Here is a 19,287-nt window from a genome sequence, read left to right as displayed (position 1 = left end):
ACTGGTACCACCACAGACACACACATTAATGGAACAGAATAAAGAACCGAGAAATAAACCCAGACACCTACAGTCAATTAATCTTCAACAAAGGAGGCAAGAATATAAAATGGTTTTCCCATTTTATATTCTTTTTCAGACAGTCTTTTCAACAAGCGGTGCTGAGAAAACTGGACAGCCACATGTAAATCACTCTCATACCATGCACAAAAATAAACTCAAAAAGGCTTAAAGACTTAAATGTAAGACAAGACACCATCAAACTCCTAGAAGAGAACATAGGCAAAACATTCTATGCAAATGTTTTCTTGTGGTCAGTCTCCCAAGGCAACAGAAAAGCAAAAATAAACCAATGGGGCCTAATCAAACTGACAAGCTTTTGCACAACAAAGAAACCACAGAAAACAGAAAGACAACTTACAGAATGGGAGAAAATAGTTTCAAATAACTCAACTGACAAAGGCTTAATCTCTAAAATATACAAACAATTTATACAACTCAACAGCAAAAAAACTAACAGCCCAATTGAAAAATGGACAAAAGACATGAACAGACATTTCTCTAAAGATACACAGATGACCAAGAACCACATGAAAAAATGCTCAACATCACAGATTAGAGAAATGCAAATCAAAACTACAATGAAGTACCACCTCACACCTGTCAGAATGACCATCATTAACAAGTCAACAAATAGCAAGTGCTAGAGAGAGTGTGGAAAATAGGGTATCCTCCTACACTGTCGCAAGGAATGTAAACTGGTACAACCACTATGGAAAACAGTATGGAGGTACCTTAGAAAACTAAATATAGAACTACCATATGATCCAGGAATCCCACTCTTGGGCCTAAATCCAGACAAAATTTTCATTGAAAGAGATACATGCACCTGTACGTTCACTGCAGCACTATTCACAATAGTCAAGACATGGAAACCCAAATGTCCATCAACAGATGAATGGATTAAGAAGATGTGGTTCATATTCACAATGGAATACTACTCGGCCATAAAAAAGAGTGAAATAATGCCATTTTCAGCAACATGGATGGAACTAGAGACTCTCATACTAAGTGAACTAAGTCAGAAAGAGAAAGCCAAATACTATATGATATCACTTATATCAGAATTTAATACATAGCACAAATGAACCGTTTCACAAAAAAGAAACTCATGGACTTGGAGGACAGACTTGTGGTTGCCAAGAGGGAGGGGTAGGGAGTAGAATGGACTGGCAGTCTGGGGTTAATAGATGCAAATAATCCATTTGGAGTGGAGAAGAAGTGAGATCCTGCTATATATATATATCTCACAGGGAACTATATCTAGTCATTTGTGATGGAACATAATAGATAATGTGAGAAAAAATATGCACACACACACATATATATATATGGTTTGCTTTGCTGTACAGTACAGTACAAACTGACAGAACACTGTAAACCAACGATAATGGAAAAAATAAAATCATAAAAAAAAAGACTCAGCCAAAAAAAAAAAACCATGACAGTTTTCACAGAATCAGAACAAATTATCCAAAATTTATATGGAACCACAAAAGAGTCAGAATTGCCAAAGCAATACTGAGGGGGAAAAAAAAGCAAAGCAGGAGGTATAACTCTCCCAGACTGTGGACAATATTACAAAACTACAGTAATCAAGACAGTGTGGTACTGGTACAAAAACACATACAGATCAACGGAACAGAATAGAGAGCCCAGAAATAAACCCATGGTCAATTAATCTTAAACAAAGGAGGCAAGAATATAAAATAGGAAAAAGTCCTTCAACAAATGGTGCTGGGAAAACTGGCTGCATGTAAATCAATGAGACTAGAACACGCCATGCACACACACACAAAAGAACCCTCAAAATGGCTTAAAGACTTCATCATAAGACAACACACCATAAAATTCCTAGAAGAGAACATATAGGCAAAACATTCTCTGACATCAACCATGCAAATGTTTTCTTAGGTCAGTCTCCCAAGGTCATAGACCTAAAAACAAAATAAGCAAATGGGATCCAATCAAACTTACAAGCTTTTGCACAGTAAAGGAAACCATTAAAAGAATGAAAAGGGGAGTTCCCGTCATGGTGCAGTGGTTAACGAATCCGACTAGGAACCATGAGGTTGCGGGTTCGGTCCCTGCCCTTGCTCAGTGGGTTAACGATCCGGCGTTGCCGTGAGCTGTGGTGTAGGTTACAGACGCAGCTCGGATCCCAAGTTGCTGTGGCTCTGGAGTAGGCTGGTGGCTACAGCTCCAATTCGACCCCTAGCCTGGGAACCTCCATATGCCATGGGAGCGGCCCAAGAAATAGCAAAAAGACAAAAAAAAAAAAAAAAAAAAAATGAAAAGGCAACCTGTGGACTAGGAGAAAACAATGCAACAGGGCTTAATCTCCAAAATATAAAAACAACTCATACAGCTGAACAACAAAAAAACAACCAACCCAACAGAAAAATGAGGATAAGACCTAACTACGTATTTCTCCAAAGAGGACACACAGATGGCCAGCAGGCACATGAAAAAACATTCAACATCATTAACTACTAGAGAAATGCAAATCAATACTACAATGAGGTACTATCTCACACTGGTCAGAATGGCCATCATTAATAAGTTTACAATAACAAGTGCTGGAAAGTGTGAAGAAAAGGGAACCCTCCTACACTGTTGGTTGGTAGGAATGTAAACTGGTAACAACCACTATGGAGAACAGTATGGAGATTCCTCAGAAAACTGAATATAGAACTATAATATGATCAAGCAATCCCACTCTGGGGCATATATCTGGACAAAAAGATACATCCACTGGTATGTTCATAGCAGCACTATTCAAAACAGCTAAGACATGTAAACAACCTAAATATCCATTGACAGAAGAATGGATTAAGAAGATGTGGTACATATACACAATGGAATACTACTTGGCCATAAAAAAGAATGAAATAATGCCATTTGCAGCAACATGGATGCAACTAGAGATTCTCATATTAAGTGAAGTAAGCCAGAAAAAGAAAAATATTTTATCACTTATACATGGAATCTAAAATGTGGCACAAATTAACCTATCTACAGAACAGAAATAGACTCACAGACATAGAGAACAGAGTTACAGTTGCTGAGTAGGAGGGAGTGGACTGGAACTGGGAATTTGGGGTTAGTAGGTGCAAACTATTACGTTTAGAATGGATAAGCAATGAGGTTTTATTGTACAACTCAGGGAACTATAGCCAATCTCTTGTGATAGAACTTGATGTAAAATAATATGTGATACACATATATATATGTATGACTGGGTCCAATCTCTTGTGATAGAACATAAAAGACTGTGTGAGTGTATGAGTGGGGGAGGGGAGAGACTGGGTTGCTTTGCTGTACAGCAGAAAAATGACACAACATTGTAAATCAACTATACTTCAATTTTTTAAAACAAAATTTTAAAAGAAAGGAAGCAAAAAAAAAAAAAAAAAAAAAAAAAAGACGTCTAATTTCTGAACTGAAGCCCTTAACTACTAAGCCAAGGAGTCCTGAAAACAATACAAAGTAGGAAGAAATGAAAATCAACTTAATTCAGAAATGATGGGAGAAAATTTTCTCAATGCATGATGGACCACGGGCGTTCAAGGGTATTTTGGCCTATACTCTATTATGTCCAAGAGAGAATACGCCTTTTAACCTGCCCTGAGTGAGAGAGCAGGAGGTCACAAGAACACATATATCTTGTGTGCCAATATCAGAACCCAGGTTACTCTCAGAAACTAAAGTTATGCTGGCTGGCCATCTCTCTGAGAGGCTGTGCAGTCACTGATATCACACATGTTTCTGCTTTGTTCTCTCTGCCCAGGGCTTCCTCTACTTCAACCACAGACGTACACTTGCCCGTCCCTAGTTTAAATTCCCCGCTGCCTCTCTTAGAAGGTCACATTTCTCCCAGAATCACACAGGACAGAGGTTAAAAGTTGACGTCCTCATGAATCAGGCACCTCTCCTGGTCCAGTAGCTTGGCATGGTGGTAAGAGACACAAAACCAGGGTGAACCCACCTGCAATAGCTAGGGGTCAGAGTAGGTCTCTAAAGTCCATATTTCTTTTACTATATTATACTACATGATCTTTGAGAAAGTGATAATAGTTCATAAGGCTGAGGAAAGATTTGTGCTCAAGTGTTTGTTGCATTTGTAGGACTTGGGAGAGGAAGATCAGGAAAAAACTAGGGGTGGAGGGAAGAAAAAGAAGAATGGAACAGAAGGAAAAACAAAATTCAACAGAAAAAATAAGATCTGAAAAGGATTTTTACCCTATAAAACACTAGCCCAAGCCAAAAACAGTCAACAATTTTTCCAGAAAAGCATCATTAGTAAGTTAACAGACCTCACAGCCGAGATTCTGAGAAAAGTACAGAAAAACATAGTTAAATATTCATCTTATGCACCTTACATTATGGACTAATCCTGTTGCAGTGTTGTAGTATGGTAGTGTGGTATCCAATAGAGAGATCTTGGATAGAAAGATTTAACATCGGAGTTTCCGTGGTTAACGAATCTGACTAGGAACCCTGAGGTTGCAGTTGGATCCCTGGCCTTGCTCAGTGGGTTAAGGATCTGGCATTGCTGTGAGCTGTGGTGTAGGTTACAGGCACGGCTCGGATCCCGCATTGTTGTGGCTCTGATGTAGGCTGGTGGCTACAGCTCTGATTCGACCCCTAGGCCTGGGAATCTCCATATGCCGCAGGAGCGGCCTAAGAAATGGCAAAAAAAAAAAAGACTGAACACCTAGATCAACAAAACAATCTTAAGTTCTAAGTTCAGAGCAAAAGAGCAAAAAGTCAAAGAAAAGAGAGGACTTGAAAGGGAAGGCTTCTGTATTCAGAAGCAGACTATAAAGCTTCACAGGAAAAGCTTTTGGTACTGGTGAAGCAGGAGGGAAACCTAAAAACTAGAATCCAGCCATGACTTTAATTTTTTTAAGGGGGGGATATTCTTGAGATAAATGAGTGTCATTTAACATGGAGATCAGTAGAAGTTTTTATAAAAGTAGTTGCCTTAGCTCAAATGAATCAACAAATAAGTGAATATGGCAGTCTTTTCTAAACTTCTAAATAAAGGGAAGATATGCACATGGGAAGGTAGCTACAAAGTTCTGAGGTGGTTGTTTGAATAACAGCAGTATGCATACAAGCTAGGAGGATACAATTCATGGAGAGTGAGCAGTTCCACAAAAGAGAGGAAGGTGCCAGGTTGGGGCAAACATCACCAATGACAGTCCTTATCACCCTCTGTCCAGAGAGTACAAGGTGTATGTGAATGTGTGCTGGCAACGAAGATCTGAAATATTTGTCACACGCCACACCTGGCATTCAAGGATTTAATACGTGGGGTTTCAAGGTTCACTACATGTAAGAAATTATCTTGCTAAGTATGAATTTAAATTGTGTTGCAGGACAGCTGCATAGGCATGAGTTACTTGGCTGATCAGTGAGCCTAAGCAGGCCAGCTCAGTAAGGTTTTACAATTTTTATGTCACACAGGATCTCAAATAATTCTCAGAACAATACTGAGAGGTATGGTATTACCACCCACATTTATAGCTAAGAAAACGATATGCTACATTGGTATCTTGAAGATTTTAGAACACATCTCCCACAATTTTCAAGGGTGTACTGTTACTTCAATGTTTATGCCTAATCTCCCCAATTAAAAGTGAAGGTCTTTGAGCACAGGGGCTATATCTACAATTCTACAATGCCTAATGCAAAGCAATAAACAAAGCAGATATTCAAGAAAACTATCTTCTGAACAGATACAATTTATTTCCATATAGCACTTCTTTTCAAGTTTCAGAGGCTCAGATTATAAGTGTACTCCTCAGAAAGAAATAGTTTCAATTTAAATTGGAAGCCTGAAGAATTTGCCTCTCTTTGGTCTCAATTTAATTCTGGATCTGAAAGATAAAAGTTATCCCAATTTAATAGAAAGATTTTCAAGGTACAGATATAACCAGAGAGCAGTTCCAGAAAATGCTGATTTATATAAAGCAAGGATCAGAAGGATAAGGTCTTTTAATAAAGTCCTATCGTGTTCACATCAGATTCTTATATGTCCAACTATTTATATTTATATATTTGACAATTTACATGTCATTACCATTTCCATCTATAATGTGCATCTGTATTAATCAAACTGATAACCTTTAGTGAAACTATACAGATGAGAAACACCACCACAGTCAGTAGAAAAATACATGGTTAATTGCTTAAAACTGTAATCATTTTTAAGTTAAAAAAAAAAAATCTGGTTTTAACATTGCACACATAATACTAATAGACCACAATTCAGATATGAAGCCATTTATGACTCCAATGCTGACATTTGTGTTGTGTTTTGTTTGCTTTTTTTTTGGGCACCACCCGCAGCATATGGAGGTTCCCAGGCTAGGAGTCAAATCCAGGCCATAGCTGCCGGCCTACGCCACAGCCGCAGCAACACAGGATCAGAGCCACGTCTGCAACCTACACCACAGCTCACAGCAACGCCAGATCCTTACCCCACTGAGCAAGGCCTGAGATCGAACCCGCAACCTCCTGGTTCCTAGTCAGATTTGTTTCCACTGCACCATGATGGGAACTCCTGACATCTGTATCTTGCTGCTGTTAGGCTAAATGCATTTGCAGAAACCATCACTACTGTGGAGAAACTGCACTGATAACACTGAAACAACACATGCTGTTACCGCACATTAACGTCAGAGCTAGACTGAAGCCTGAATTTATGGACCACTATGGTGCATCATGGTGGTTAAAACTGCAACACAAAACAAAGCTCTGTATTTAAGAGAATTCTGAAAGTAAAATGGGCTGCTAAGAACACCATACCTCACTACTTATTATTGCAGCTCTACTCATCATGGATTTAGCTCTAATTTACTTCTTCACCAAGTAATACCTTCACTGACACCTACGAATGGGAACCGAACCTGAAGATGACTGGTACTAAAACCTATGGCAGGTTTCAGCTCCTTTAACCCTTTAACTATTTTTGTACATTAAACTAAGACTCAGACTTCACTTTGCAGATACCATGAATGAAGACCAATCATCTTAAGGCTCTGGAAATACATAAAGCAAACTTAGGGGAGGAATTTACCATAATTCATACCTACTTCTACAGAAATTTACCTTTGTGTAATATAAGCAATGTAAACATAAGGTTTACCCATGCCCATCTGGAGGTCCTGAAAAGCCAAGTAAGACTTCGCTCCTGTCCCTTTTTCAGCCACACCAGCAGCATATGGAAGTTGCCAGGCCAGGGATCGAATCTGAACCATAATTGCAATCTATACCATAGCTGCATCAACGCCAGATCCTTAACCCACTGTGCCAGGTCAGGGATCCAACCAGTCCTCCACAAAGACAAGCCAGATTGATAACCCACTATGCCACCGGGGGAACTCCCAGACAAGGCTTCTTAAAAGCATTAAGTGTGAAAGAAGAGCTGATATACACTCAGCCCAAACTTTACTGTTAGAACAATGTCAATGTTTTTCTAAATAAAAACCAAACCAAGTGCTCACTAACTTGGATCAGATATTTAGCTTCCAAGATTAAACTGAGGATAGAAATATATATATATATATATATATATATATCACATTTCCTTGACAACTAAACCATAATCCTTAGGTAAAAAGCAGCTGGAAACTCTGTTTTCGCTATATTTAGCTTCTTTTCCCAGCTTTATTAAGATATAATTGACAAAAATTATACATATTTAAGGTGTGCAACGAGATGATTTGATATATACAACGTGCACTGTAAAATGATCACCTCACACAGTTACTGTTCTTGATGTAGAGAGAACATTTAAAATCTACTCACTTGGCAAATTTCAGGTATATAATTCAGCACTAAACTATAGACACCAGAATTTATTCACTTAAAACTGAAAGTCTGTGTCCTTTGACCAATACCTTCTATTTCACCCACTCCCCTAGCCTCTAGCAACCAACTGTCTACTCTGCTTCTGTGAGTTTTACTTTTTCAGACTCTACATAGAACTGAGATCGTATTTGTTTCTCTGCCAGACTTGCATAATGTCCTCCAAGTTCATCCAATTTGTCACAAAAAAGAAGTTTCCTTGGGTTTCACACCTGAGTAATATTTCTCCGTCCTCCTCTTTCCACACACCCCCCCCCATGATATTTTCTTTATCTGTTCAACCACTAACACACACTTAGGTTGTTTCCATACTGTGAATAATGCTACAATGAAAATAGGAGTGCAGATATCTGAGATACTGATTTATTTCCTGGGGATATAAACCCAAAAGTGGAATTGCTGGATCATACGGTAGTTCTATTTTTAATTTTTTGAGGAATTTTACTATGTTCCACAATGACTATACAATTTACATTTTCACCGGAGTAGGAGAGATCCCTTTTCTCCACACCCTCAACAACACCTGTCATCTCTTGTCCTTTTGATAACAGCCATCCTAGTAAGTATGACATACTATCTCGTGGTTTTGATTTGCACTGACCTGATGATTACTAATATTAAGCTCTTTTTCATTTGGCTGTTGGCCATTTGCATGCCTCCCTTGGAAAAAATGTCTATTTAGGTCCTTTGCCCATTTTTCAATCAAGTTATTTGGGGGGTTCTGCTAGTGAATTATATGAATTTCTTATATATTCTGGATATTAGACCCTTATCAGACATATGGATTGCAAATATTTTCTTTCAACACTGCCTTTTCATTCTGTTGATGGTTTCATTTGCTTTGTACAACTTTTATTTTAATATAGTCCGATATATTTTTGGTTTTGTTACCTGTGCTTTTGCTATCACAGCAAAAACAAAACAAACAAACAAAAAAAAACAACAAAACACTGCCAAGACCTATGTCAAAGATCTTTTTTAAGTTTTCCTCTAGGAATTTTATAGTATCAGTTCTTACAACTAAATCTTTAATCTGTTTTGAGTTCATTTTTGTGTATGTGACAGCATATGGCTGTCCAGTTTTCTCAACACTATTTATTAAAGAAACTATCCTTTCCCCATTGTATATTCTCGGTGCCCTTGTCAAAGATTATTGACTGTATAAACAGATGTCCTCCTGTCTAGGCACTCTATTCTGTTCCACTGGCCAGTGTGTCTGTTTTTATGCTAGTGCCATAGTCCTTTGATTATGATAGCTTTGTAACATAGTTCGAAATCAGGAACAACCAGCTTTGTTGTTCCTTTTCAAGATTCATTTGGTTATCTGAGGTTTCTTGTGGTTCCATACGAATTTTAGGATTTTCTTCCTCTAAAAAATGCCACTGTGATTTTAATAGGAATTGCACTGCATCAATCTGTAGGCTGCTTTGGGTAGTGAGAATATTTTAACAATATTTTTCAAACTAATGAGAACAGGGTATTTTTCCATTTATTTGTGTCTTCAATTTCTTTCATCAATGTCTTAGAGTTTTCAGTTTGTTTATTTTCAATCTATGCAAAATTATTCCACACCAGCTCTAGATGTTAGAGCCAAATTTTCTCCTTAAATAAGAAACAAAATCTTTATCATTTTAGCATTGTTCATTAACATATTCTATTACACTGTGTCTAGTAAGATGCCACTTATTATATGAGTATAGGTTCACAGTATACTAGGTATCTTAAAAATTCGTTTCTTAAAAACCCCTGCCCAGCAGGTTATTAGCATCAAAAGCAAAAGGGCAAGCTGAGTTTCAGAGATATTTAAGTCATTTGTCCAAAGTCACACACTGAACAAAAAGGAGAGTTGAAACTCAATGGAAAAAAATGTGATACCAAGTCTAAAGCACCTGACCAAGGACATAAGACAAAGTGAAATGTTTCTACTAAAATTGGCAAGTGATGGGAAAACAATTCATGTTCTTCCAGAAACAAATATTTGCTTTTCCTGAAAGAGGGCACACTTGGTTAATGCATGACAGAAAGACTATTAAGACTGAGTCATCCCAAACACAGTAAACAATTTTGGCCCCTCCAGAGCTGAAAGGTAGCAAAAAACAAGTGACAAGGAAAGGAATTCAGGAAAGCCAGAGGCCATCATTTCAGTTTTCTGAAATGAGTACATTTTCTTTCACAGTATCCCTAAAAACTCAAGAGATGTTTGGGCTGCCACACAATTATTTTAAGGGCCTCCAAAAGGGGAATTCCACAATCATCAGTCCACGCTCACCAATCCTCACAATCATGAAGGTCTGTCCACATCCACAATTATGAGCTCCCACCTCGCCACTCTTTCCTTCTTTAATATGGCTTCCATAGCTACCATTCCTAATGAGACGACTCTGAAGCAGAATTCTTGACTTGAATGCAGGTGTTCCAGTGAAATTTATAAACCCACAAAAAGATGTGTACAAAACCATGAGCACATGCACATTTTCCTCAGAGACAAATCTACAGCTTTCAGCAGGTTTTCCAAGGCCCGTGACCTCAAAAGGATAAACATTGTTCTCTAAGGTCACAAATCACAATATTATTCATTAATTCTAATAGTGAATAGGAAGGGTGGGGCATTTTGTTGCACATAATATAGTGACTATTTAAACTGTGCATGTAATACTGTGAAAAATACTTTTAAAAGAGACTTTACGTATGTCATCTCATTTAATTCCAAGGAAAGTATAATGACCTTCATTTGACAAATGAGTTACCTGATATTCTAGGTTAAGTAGCTTTCCCCAAACCAAAGCCACTACATTTTCATTTTGCTCATTATATATACATTTGCCATGGAATCATTTTACACAGAAAATTAAAGGAGGGAAAAGAAGATGAGTTGTTTTCATTTGTCCTTTTAACTTATTTCTGTAAATACTTTTCATTTTTATCCACCTCTTCTGAAGACTGTTATGGCTGCATAAAATAGGAAGAAATATTCACAATTAGTCTCCTGTTAATAATGTTTTTTTAAAAAGAAACTGGAATAAAGATTTGTTTTGGGCAAATGTGGAGAGCAAAATTATTCTCAAAATCCAAGATTAAACATTTTTATCATTATTTTTAACTGTGGGTAGAATACATGTAACATCAAATTTACTATCACAACCATTTTAAGTGACAATTCAGTGGCATTTTGTAAATTCACACTATTGTGCAACCATCACCACCATCTATCTCCAGAACTTCCCATCCTTCCTTTCCTCTAGCCCCTGGCAACCACCACTCTACTCTCTGGCTCTATAAATCAGACCACTCCTTGGTACCTCATGTAAGTGGAATCACAGTTATTTGTCCTTTTGTAACTAGCTTATTTCACTTGGCACAATGTCTTCAAGGTTCCTCTATGTTACAGCAAAACTTTTAAAAACTAGTTTCCAAAGCAATAAAAAACAATTTCTTTGATAATGCTCTGAGAAATTAAAGCATCGGTGAATTTAACAGATACTAATTAAGAAAAATTAATGTTTCCCTCACCCTCAACCATGATCAGGGTACAAGAGAATAAAGAGAAGTCACAATTTTAAACTACTGAGAAAGGGTTTGTTGGTACTTTATAATGTACATGAAGGAAGGGGGAAACCCAGTTCTGTTCTTGAAAAATCCAAACCATTACCTTCCCTCTAAGGTTAGTGCACTTTTATGCTGTGCAGCAAAAGTCTATAAGAAAGGGCTTCTATAAATTCAGACTGTGTCTTTATTTTTTATTTTAAGGGTGAGGCCACACAAAAACAAAAGTGCTAACAATGGTAGGTGTTCACAAAATACTGAGTCATGGTAAATAGCTTATAAATCAGAAGTAAAAGAGCTTCCATTCAGTCACACAGAGCACAAGCAGAAAATACATGAAACCTGACCTTTACAATATACTTTGAAAAGGTTCCCTTGGATGCAGCTTAAAAAAAAAAAAAAGGGGTTGCTGTGTGCCCTTCCATTGCCTTCCATTCTCTCACTTGGACTCTCTACCCTGAATAACCTGCATTTAGTTCCATCTAAAACTCACAGAGGTCCCAGACAGCCTTTCAGTGGAGCCACTAAACAAACAAAGGACACCAGCCCTGTGAGGTATCAAAACACTACTCTGGTATCACGGTGCGCTGGTCCTCTGAATTCCAGTTATGATGCAACTAGAGTCACCCACAGAATTTTAACAAGAACTGACAACCAGTAGTGCCTCAAGTGTCCAGGTTTCTGACAAGCACTTAAGATTGACCTGTGCTTTTCACAGGCTCAAAATATTAACACCAGGAGTTCCCGTTGTGGTGCAGTGGTTAACGAATCCAACTAGGAACCACGAGGTTGCGAGTTCGGTCCCTGCCCTTGCTCAGTGGGTTGGCGATCCGGCGTTGCCGTGAGCTGTGGTGTAGGTTGCAGACACGGCTCAGATCCCTCGTTGCTGTGGCTCTGGCGTAGGCCAGTGGCTACAGCTCCGATTCGACTCCTAGCCTGGAAACCTCCATATGCCGCGGGAGCGGCCCAAGAAATAGCAAAAAAAAAAAAAAAAAAAAAAAAAATTAACACCAAAAAAAGGAAAGGTTTGCTTAAAACAAAGTCAGTTCTTTTATATGACAACTTTTATACACATTTTTTAAAAAGTGTTTTAGGCAAGACATTCATTTTTGTCTTATAAACTTTATACCATTTGGCATATCCAAAAATAAGTGATTACCACTAATATAAGACTATGTAAATGATGTTCCAACACAAAATTTCCCACTGTACAAAATCATCTGCTTTTGTTGCTATTTTTCTAAATACTACGTAGTTTCCCCCTCTCAAAAGGAAGAGTATTAAATAAGTATCCAGTACTGCCATTATCTAAATTCTTTTTCTCTCTCCCCCCCTTTTTTTTTGTCTTTTGTCTTTTTAGGGCCTCACCCGAGGCATACGGAGGTTCCCAGGCTAGGGGTCTAATTGGAGCTGTAGCTGCTGACCTATACGAGAGCCACAGCAAGGTGGGATCTGAGCCACATCTGCGACCTACACCACAGCTCACAGCAACACCGGATTTTTAACCCACTGAGCGACTGAACCTGCATCCTCATGGTTCCTAGTTGGATTCGTTTCCGCTGCACTAAGACGGGATCTCCCCATTACCTAAATTCTTAATCTGCTACAAAAGCTACAGGCAACATCACAAATATGTATATGTGTGTGTGTGCACATGTGCTACGAAACAATCAGCAAATGAATTAACCTAGTAAAAAGAAAAACACATATAATCCTTAGAAAAACAAAAGTCGTCTTGCCACTTTGTTACAGATTTCTTTCTGGTCTCCAAGATTATTAATTTAGCATAGTTACAAATGGAAGGAGAAAAGAAACTGAGGTTGAAAGATACACATAAAAGATGAAAAAACAAGCCACTTTTTGTCCCCACCACCTCAATTTGCTTTGAAATTCATTAATTCAATAGACATCTGGAATAAGCAGCAGTGTTTTAGATAGGAAAGACTCTAAGATTTCTCCCAATCAAACATTCCATGATCACTATTTCCCAATACCACATGATTAGTGGTGATTCAACACCTGGAGACATCCTAAAAACTGTGTTACAAAAACAGTTAAGACATAAATTGAGTAACTGAACAGACACAGAAGAAAGGAATAACCTAGCTTTCAGTTGCCAACAGAAGTCTAGGACATGTGTTAGAAGTTCTTTTACAAGAGACTTTTCCTGACATTAATCTGTCCTTCAAGCATGGAGATTAATAGCTACTGGATCTTAAACCATATGAGCCATTGTCACTTTAGCCAAAGCTAGCAAATTCAATGATTTCTGAAGATGTTGATTATTTTCAAAGTTATTCATCTTGGCCTGTTAGTTCAGCCACAGGTTAGAACAGTACAGGAGAAGGCAGCAGCAGATTTAAGCCTTAATTATCTTTACTCAGAAAATGGTTCAAACTTAAAATACTATCAGTCCACATGTTAATCTTCAAAAATGGGAGTGTTGATGCCTTAATAATACTGTTATAATGACTATATCTTAAAACTGTCAGTGGGGCTTTCAAGACTTTAGGACAGTGTAGGTTTAGTTTAATTTAGTCTAATTAAACTGGCTTCAACAGGGTATACCTATATACTTTTTAACTGAATTATTCCATGGAAATGCATTCCTCTTGTTCTTTCTTGCTTACACAGGTTGATAAATGTTAAAATGTCATCTAAACCTAGTACTAAGTCTTTTTCTTTTTTATGGCCACACCGGTAGCATACTGAAGTTCTCAGGCTAGGGGTCGAATAGGGGCTGCAGCTGCCGGCCTAAACCATAGATAGCCACCACAATGTGGGATCGAGCCGCATCTTCGACCTACACCACAAGTCACAGCAACGCTGGATCCTTAACCCACTGAGCAAGGCCAGGGATCAAAAATATAGTTGATTTGTTATAGCTAAAAGCCTTGATCATGAAGAAAAAAAGTGGACTTGAAATGACAAACTTTATTTATTTAGTCCATGAGGAAATTTACAAAAGTGTTTTTTTGTATAGTTTTTTATATTTCTGCATCCTCATGGACACTATGTTGGGTTCTTAACCTGCTGAGCCATGGCAGGAACTCCCACCACCCAGTCTTTACATGTATAACTTTCCCCTTATCGTCTATATTTCAAAGCTTTTGATAGTCCTATTTTTTCCTGCAAATCAAGTCCTATGGAAAACAGGAAAAAAAAAAGCAACTTCATGCTTTCCTTATGCCAATGTTGAATTCTACAGTTTAATTTGATATATAAGCTAAAAACAGAATTTATTATTTTTAGGGTAGATACAATAATTGAATCAACTTATGAGGGGGTCTCAATTTATGAGGGGTCTCTCTATGGGATGGATTTGTAAACTGTCAGCCTACAAACATCTACTCAAAAACATCTGTGTTTTAAGTATTTGATGAAAGTGCTGCTAAAATTCCAAATAGTCTCAAGTCACCAATAGCTCAAAATTCTGTTACCATCTAACACTAAAATGACATCTACACACAATTACAAAATCTTACATTTTCCTCATAATCTTCAAGTATCTTTGGAGCAAGGCCTCTATTACACTGAAAACTTGGTTTGATATATTAGAGGCTAACAGAGGTATGGTTTTATACACCCTCACCTTCCTAAACATGAATAATTCAAAATTTGGAAACTGCAGCAGAATTTAGGCTAGAGAAACTTAAAGAATTTTGCTAACAAGTCTTGATCATGAAGAAAAAAAGTGGATTTGAAATGACAAACTTTTAAATTTATTTAGTTCATGAGGAAATTTATAAAACTATATTTTATGGAGGCATATTTACCCTTTTTTCCCCTCAAAAGTGCTGATCTTTAGTAATGGCTCTTCTTTGTGAGTCAGAGTTAGAACCATCTCTCTTACTCCCAAATGAGTGTCAGTCCCACTCAGAGGTGCCATGTTTTATTTAAAACATACTCTTTCTCAGTAACCACTTTGTTCTAATTGGCAAGGCAAAGCCAGGTCCCCAAAGCACAAAGCTCGTTATATTCAGTTTGGATTACAAAAACACACAATGAAACAAACTGCATCGAAATGTACAAATTAACAGTGCAGGAGTATGGGACAGGAGGGTAGAATTAGATTGTAATATGGAACAAAATCCACAGGGAGGCTGGGGAACAAATCACTAGTGTCTCTATAAACTATACGAGGTTTCCAAATGAGCAAATACACAAGGCAGCCGATAGGCTTTTCCATAACTCAACCAAATTGCTTAAATATGGATACAACAAAACAAGACTTTTTCCCAACACCTATTATGCACACATGTATGAGAGAATGGGAATACCAAGAAAGCTTAACAAATGAAACATGCAGGCTGCGCTGTCCAAATATGAAACTCATCTTTGCCTTCACAATGACAATGTGCAAAATAGCCTTGCAATTAAATCACACCTCCAAACATTTTTTTTTTTTAATCTGAGAAGCAAAAACACAGGAGACTAAATTAGAAATAGTACTTCACTACACAGTGCAGAGAGCAAGGTTAATGAGCTAAAAGTTATATGAACAAGAACAAGAAAGATATAAAGAAATAAAGATCTCACCACCAAATTAGAAAATGCGTTAGACAAAAACACTCCCCCCACCACACATGTGCCCCTTTTCCCAAATTAGCCACTTTGTGAAGCTTCCAGCACTGTTTTTGATTCTCCCTTGAGATCTAAAGACAAACTGCAACTGAACTAAACGAAAGGAGAATAAGAAAAGGGTATAACCATAATCTACACTTAAGTTCAATACAATGCAATTCATCTCTGGCAACAGTGAATAGGGGTAGAAGACTGGGACTGGTGTCTAAACATCTAAAATCAAATTTCAGCTCCCTGCTTTAAAATTTATTTATTTAATCCACACAAACTTCAGTTTCTGGGTTTTTTTGAGGGTTTTTTTTTTGGCAGGGGGGACATGCCACTAGCATGTGAAGGCCCCAGCCAGGGACTGAACCCAAACCATAGCAGCAACCCAAGCCAGTGCAACAAGAGTACCAGATCCTTAACCCACTGCACCAGGGAATTCCACACTGCAGTTTATCTGTAACATGGAGATCCAAAATCATCAAAACTGTGAGGATCAAAAAGGATAATGTTGTGCAAAACGGCTTTATAACATAAAGGAGCTGCAGACATCTTAGTTATTACTGTTGTAATTACTTCATTTCAGGATTCTATTGCCTTTTTAAAAGCATCTGTTATATAGATGTAATTGCCCATGCCCTTCCTCCATCTTATTTCACGAACAGTAATTCTTGCTCCATTTCTAGTATCCTTTTTTTGGCATTCCCTTTTTAAGATTTATATATGTTGTTATATTTCTCCAAACCATAAGTCTTAGGTTAAGGTTTTTTTTTTTTTTTCCTTGTCTATATCCAATACTTAGTCTAAAAGTAAATTAAGAAATTTAAACCTTTGGTAAATAGTTAAGATTGTTAACAGTTCTATTTTATACAGTAAGAATCAGCTAAATAGTGGGGCTTTTAAATGATGTAAAATTTTGTATTGTTAAAGATCAAAATTTCGTTATACATTAATGGCCTGAAAATAATGCCCTACCATTTTTTCCCACCATCCCTTCTATGGACTCAGGATTAAGTATAAGGGTATTATAACCAAGAAAACTATCAACAAGCAACCTGATCATAACCCTGTAATTCAAACACAACGGAGACAGCCAGTACTGTAGTATGGTGGAGTCAAGACCAGTGAAACACAAAAAAAAGTTTCATTGTGCTTTCCTGAGTCTACCTGATAGTTATCCATTTTCCTGCCAAACCTAAAAGAAAGCCCATAAGACTAAGTGCTCATCTGATTTAGTTTATATTAGTCTTCTGAGAACATGAAACATCAGCATTTAACTCATGTCACCTTTCGTGTCATAGAGGGCTGCCTTTATTATGTGGAAAGGGGCCAAACCACATCTAACCCGAGCAGGTCTCAAAACTAGGGGTCTCCAAGCCTCTTTCACGGAGGTGCACCATCAGCATAAAATTTGAACACACACCTCTTACACATCTATTTGTTTTAAAAATAGTTATATACTCCTGCAGCAGATTACCACCACCAACCCCCAAAAAAGTCCACCCGGAATCTATAATCTTATTTGGAGAAAGAATCTTGGCAAATATATTTAAGGATTTTGAGATAAGATCATCCTACCTAAGGGTAGGGCCCTAATTTCAATGACACTTGGCCTTAGAAAAGACAGAGACACACAAGGGAGAAAGATATGAAAATTAAGGAGAGACTGCAGTCATGTGTCCACAAGAAACGACAAGCAGCAACCAGAAGCTAGGAGAAGCATGGAACGGATTCTCTCCAGAGCCTCTGGAAGGCACCAAGCCTGCTCACGGGCATCATCATGTCTTGATTACAGACTTCTGACCTCCAGAACTCTGAGTGAATAAACTTTTACTGTTTTAAGCCACCAAATTTGTGACAATTTGTTATCGCAACTCTAGCAAACTAATACCAATAAGATTATACACATTATAAAAATTAATAATCTTTAAAGAATGATAAAAATATATATAATATATAAGGAGAAATTCTAATATTTTCTCTTTACTGTCTCAACAGACAATCCTGCGCACCCGCGCAAAGACCACAGCTTTAGACCAATATGTGGACAGAAGCAAAGCCAAATGACAGAACCAAACTATCTTAAAAGACTCAATGACTATTAACTTTCTTCCATTTTATCTCAAAGAATGACACATGGTCGCAATTTTTCTACTTAGCCTAAAAGAATCTGCCTTTCTGCTACTTACAGCACACAACATTTTGTTTCCCATTAGAAATGCAATGATTATTTCTGACATAATTTCCCTAACAACATCATCTTCAGCACAATGCTTCATTTATCTTGACTAGCATAATAATTAACCACACAATTTAGGAATGTTTATTAGTAAGACAGCAAACTGCTATAGACTAAGATCAGAAAGGGCTGCCAGAGTTCAGCTTTGCTAATCAGTTAAAGACCTGCTGCCCCAACTTGCTTTCATTTGACAGCAAGGAAGCTACACCACAAAGAAGAGGGTTTCTAATCCAGAAACAGTCTTAATATATTCAAGCGAGTGTTTAAAAAATACTTAAAAAAAAAAAAAAAAAGAGGGAGAGAGAGAGCATGAGGTTATCACAACTGTGGTATAAAAACAGTAGCTGAAAACTATGTATATAAAATCTGCCCATCAACAGGGGACTAGATAAACTGGAAGAGCACAGTATGATTAGGGTGACCAATAATTTACCAACCACACTGGGACACTAAAGAATACAAAGGGATGTTATTGATTTTACTGGTACAAAAAGCATAAACTAAGACTGTTCTGGTAAACTAGGACTTTCATTATAATAGTGTAACAGTTTAAATTAACTAGAGCAACATGTGTCAACATGATTGATTTCTAAAAGCATTATTTAAAAAAATACAAGTTGTAGGAGTTCCTGTGGTGGCGCAGTGGTTTACGAATCCGACTAGGAACCATGAGGTTGCAGGTTCAATCCGTGGCCTTGCTCAGTGGGTTAAGGATCCGGCATTGCTGTGAGCTGTGGTGTAGGTCGCAGATGCGGCTCGGATCTGGCGTTGCTGTGGCTCTGGTGTACGTCGGCAGCTACAGCTCCGATTGGACCCCTAGCCTGGGAATGTAGTTTAACATCTCACTTATACATATTAAAAACAGAATTATATATTGTTTATATAAATACCCATTCATAATAAAAAGTATAAAAATAAGAAAGATGATGATCATCTCTGAGAATGAAAGAGGATGACTGGGGTAAAAGAAAACAGATTTTACAGGGCGAAGCGGGAGG

At 37.6% G+C, this 19,287-nt stretch overlaps 1 protein-coding gene and 1 long non-coding RNA gene across 7 annotated transcripts in view; both read right to left on the bottom strand.

Moving 5' to 3' along the window:
* The window catches only part of ZFAND3 (zinc finger AN1-type containing 3), a 339,302-nt gene that overhangs the window by 188,922 nt on the left and 131,093 nt on the right, over positions 1 to 19,287 (bottom strand). The window lies entirely within an intron of this gene.
* LOC146401530 (uncharacterized) lies at positions 8,814 to 17,539 on the bottom strand. Its single transcript, XR_014810105.1, has 2 exons — positions 13,047 to 17,539; positions 8,814 to 12,255 (listed from the first exon to the last, which is right to left on the bottom strand). It is a non-coding gene; the product is annotated as an uncharacterized LOC146401530 (long non-coding RNA).

Source organism: Sus scrofa, chromosome 7 (genome assembly GCF_054392235.1).
Source record: "Sus scrofa isolate SSC_HxYL_T2T_F1_AM1 chromosome 7, Sscrofa_HxYL_maternal_Yorkshire_Landrace_v2.0, whole genome shotgun sequence".
In the NCBI taxonomy this organism is placed as follows: domain Eukaryota; kingdom Metazoa; phylum Chordata; class Mammalia; order Artiodactyla; family Suidae; genus Sus; species Sus scrofa.
Note: the sequence above shows the minus strand (reverse complement) of the source record. Positions and strands in the feature narration are given on the sequence as shown.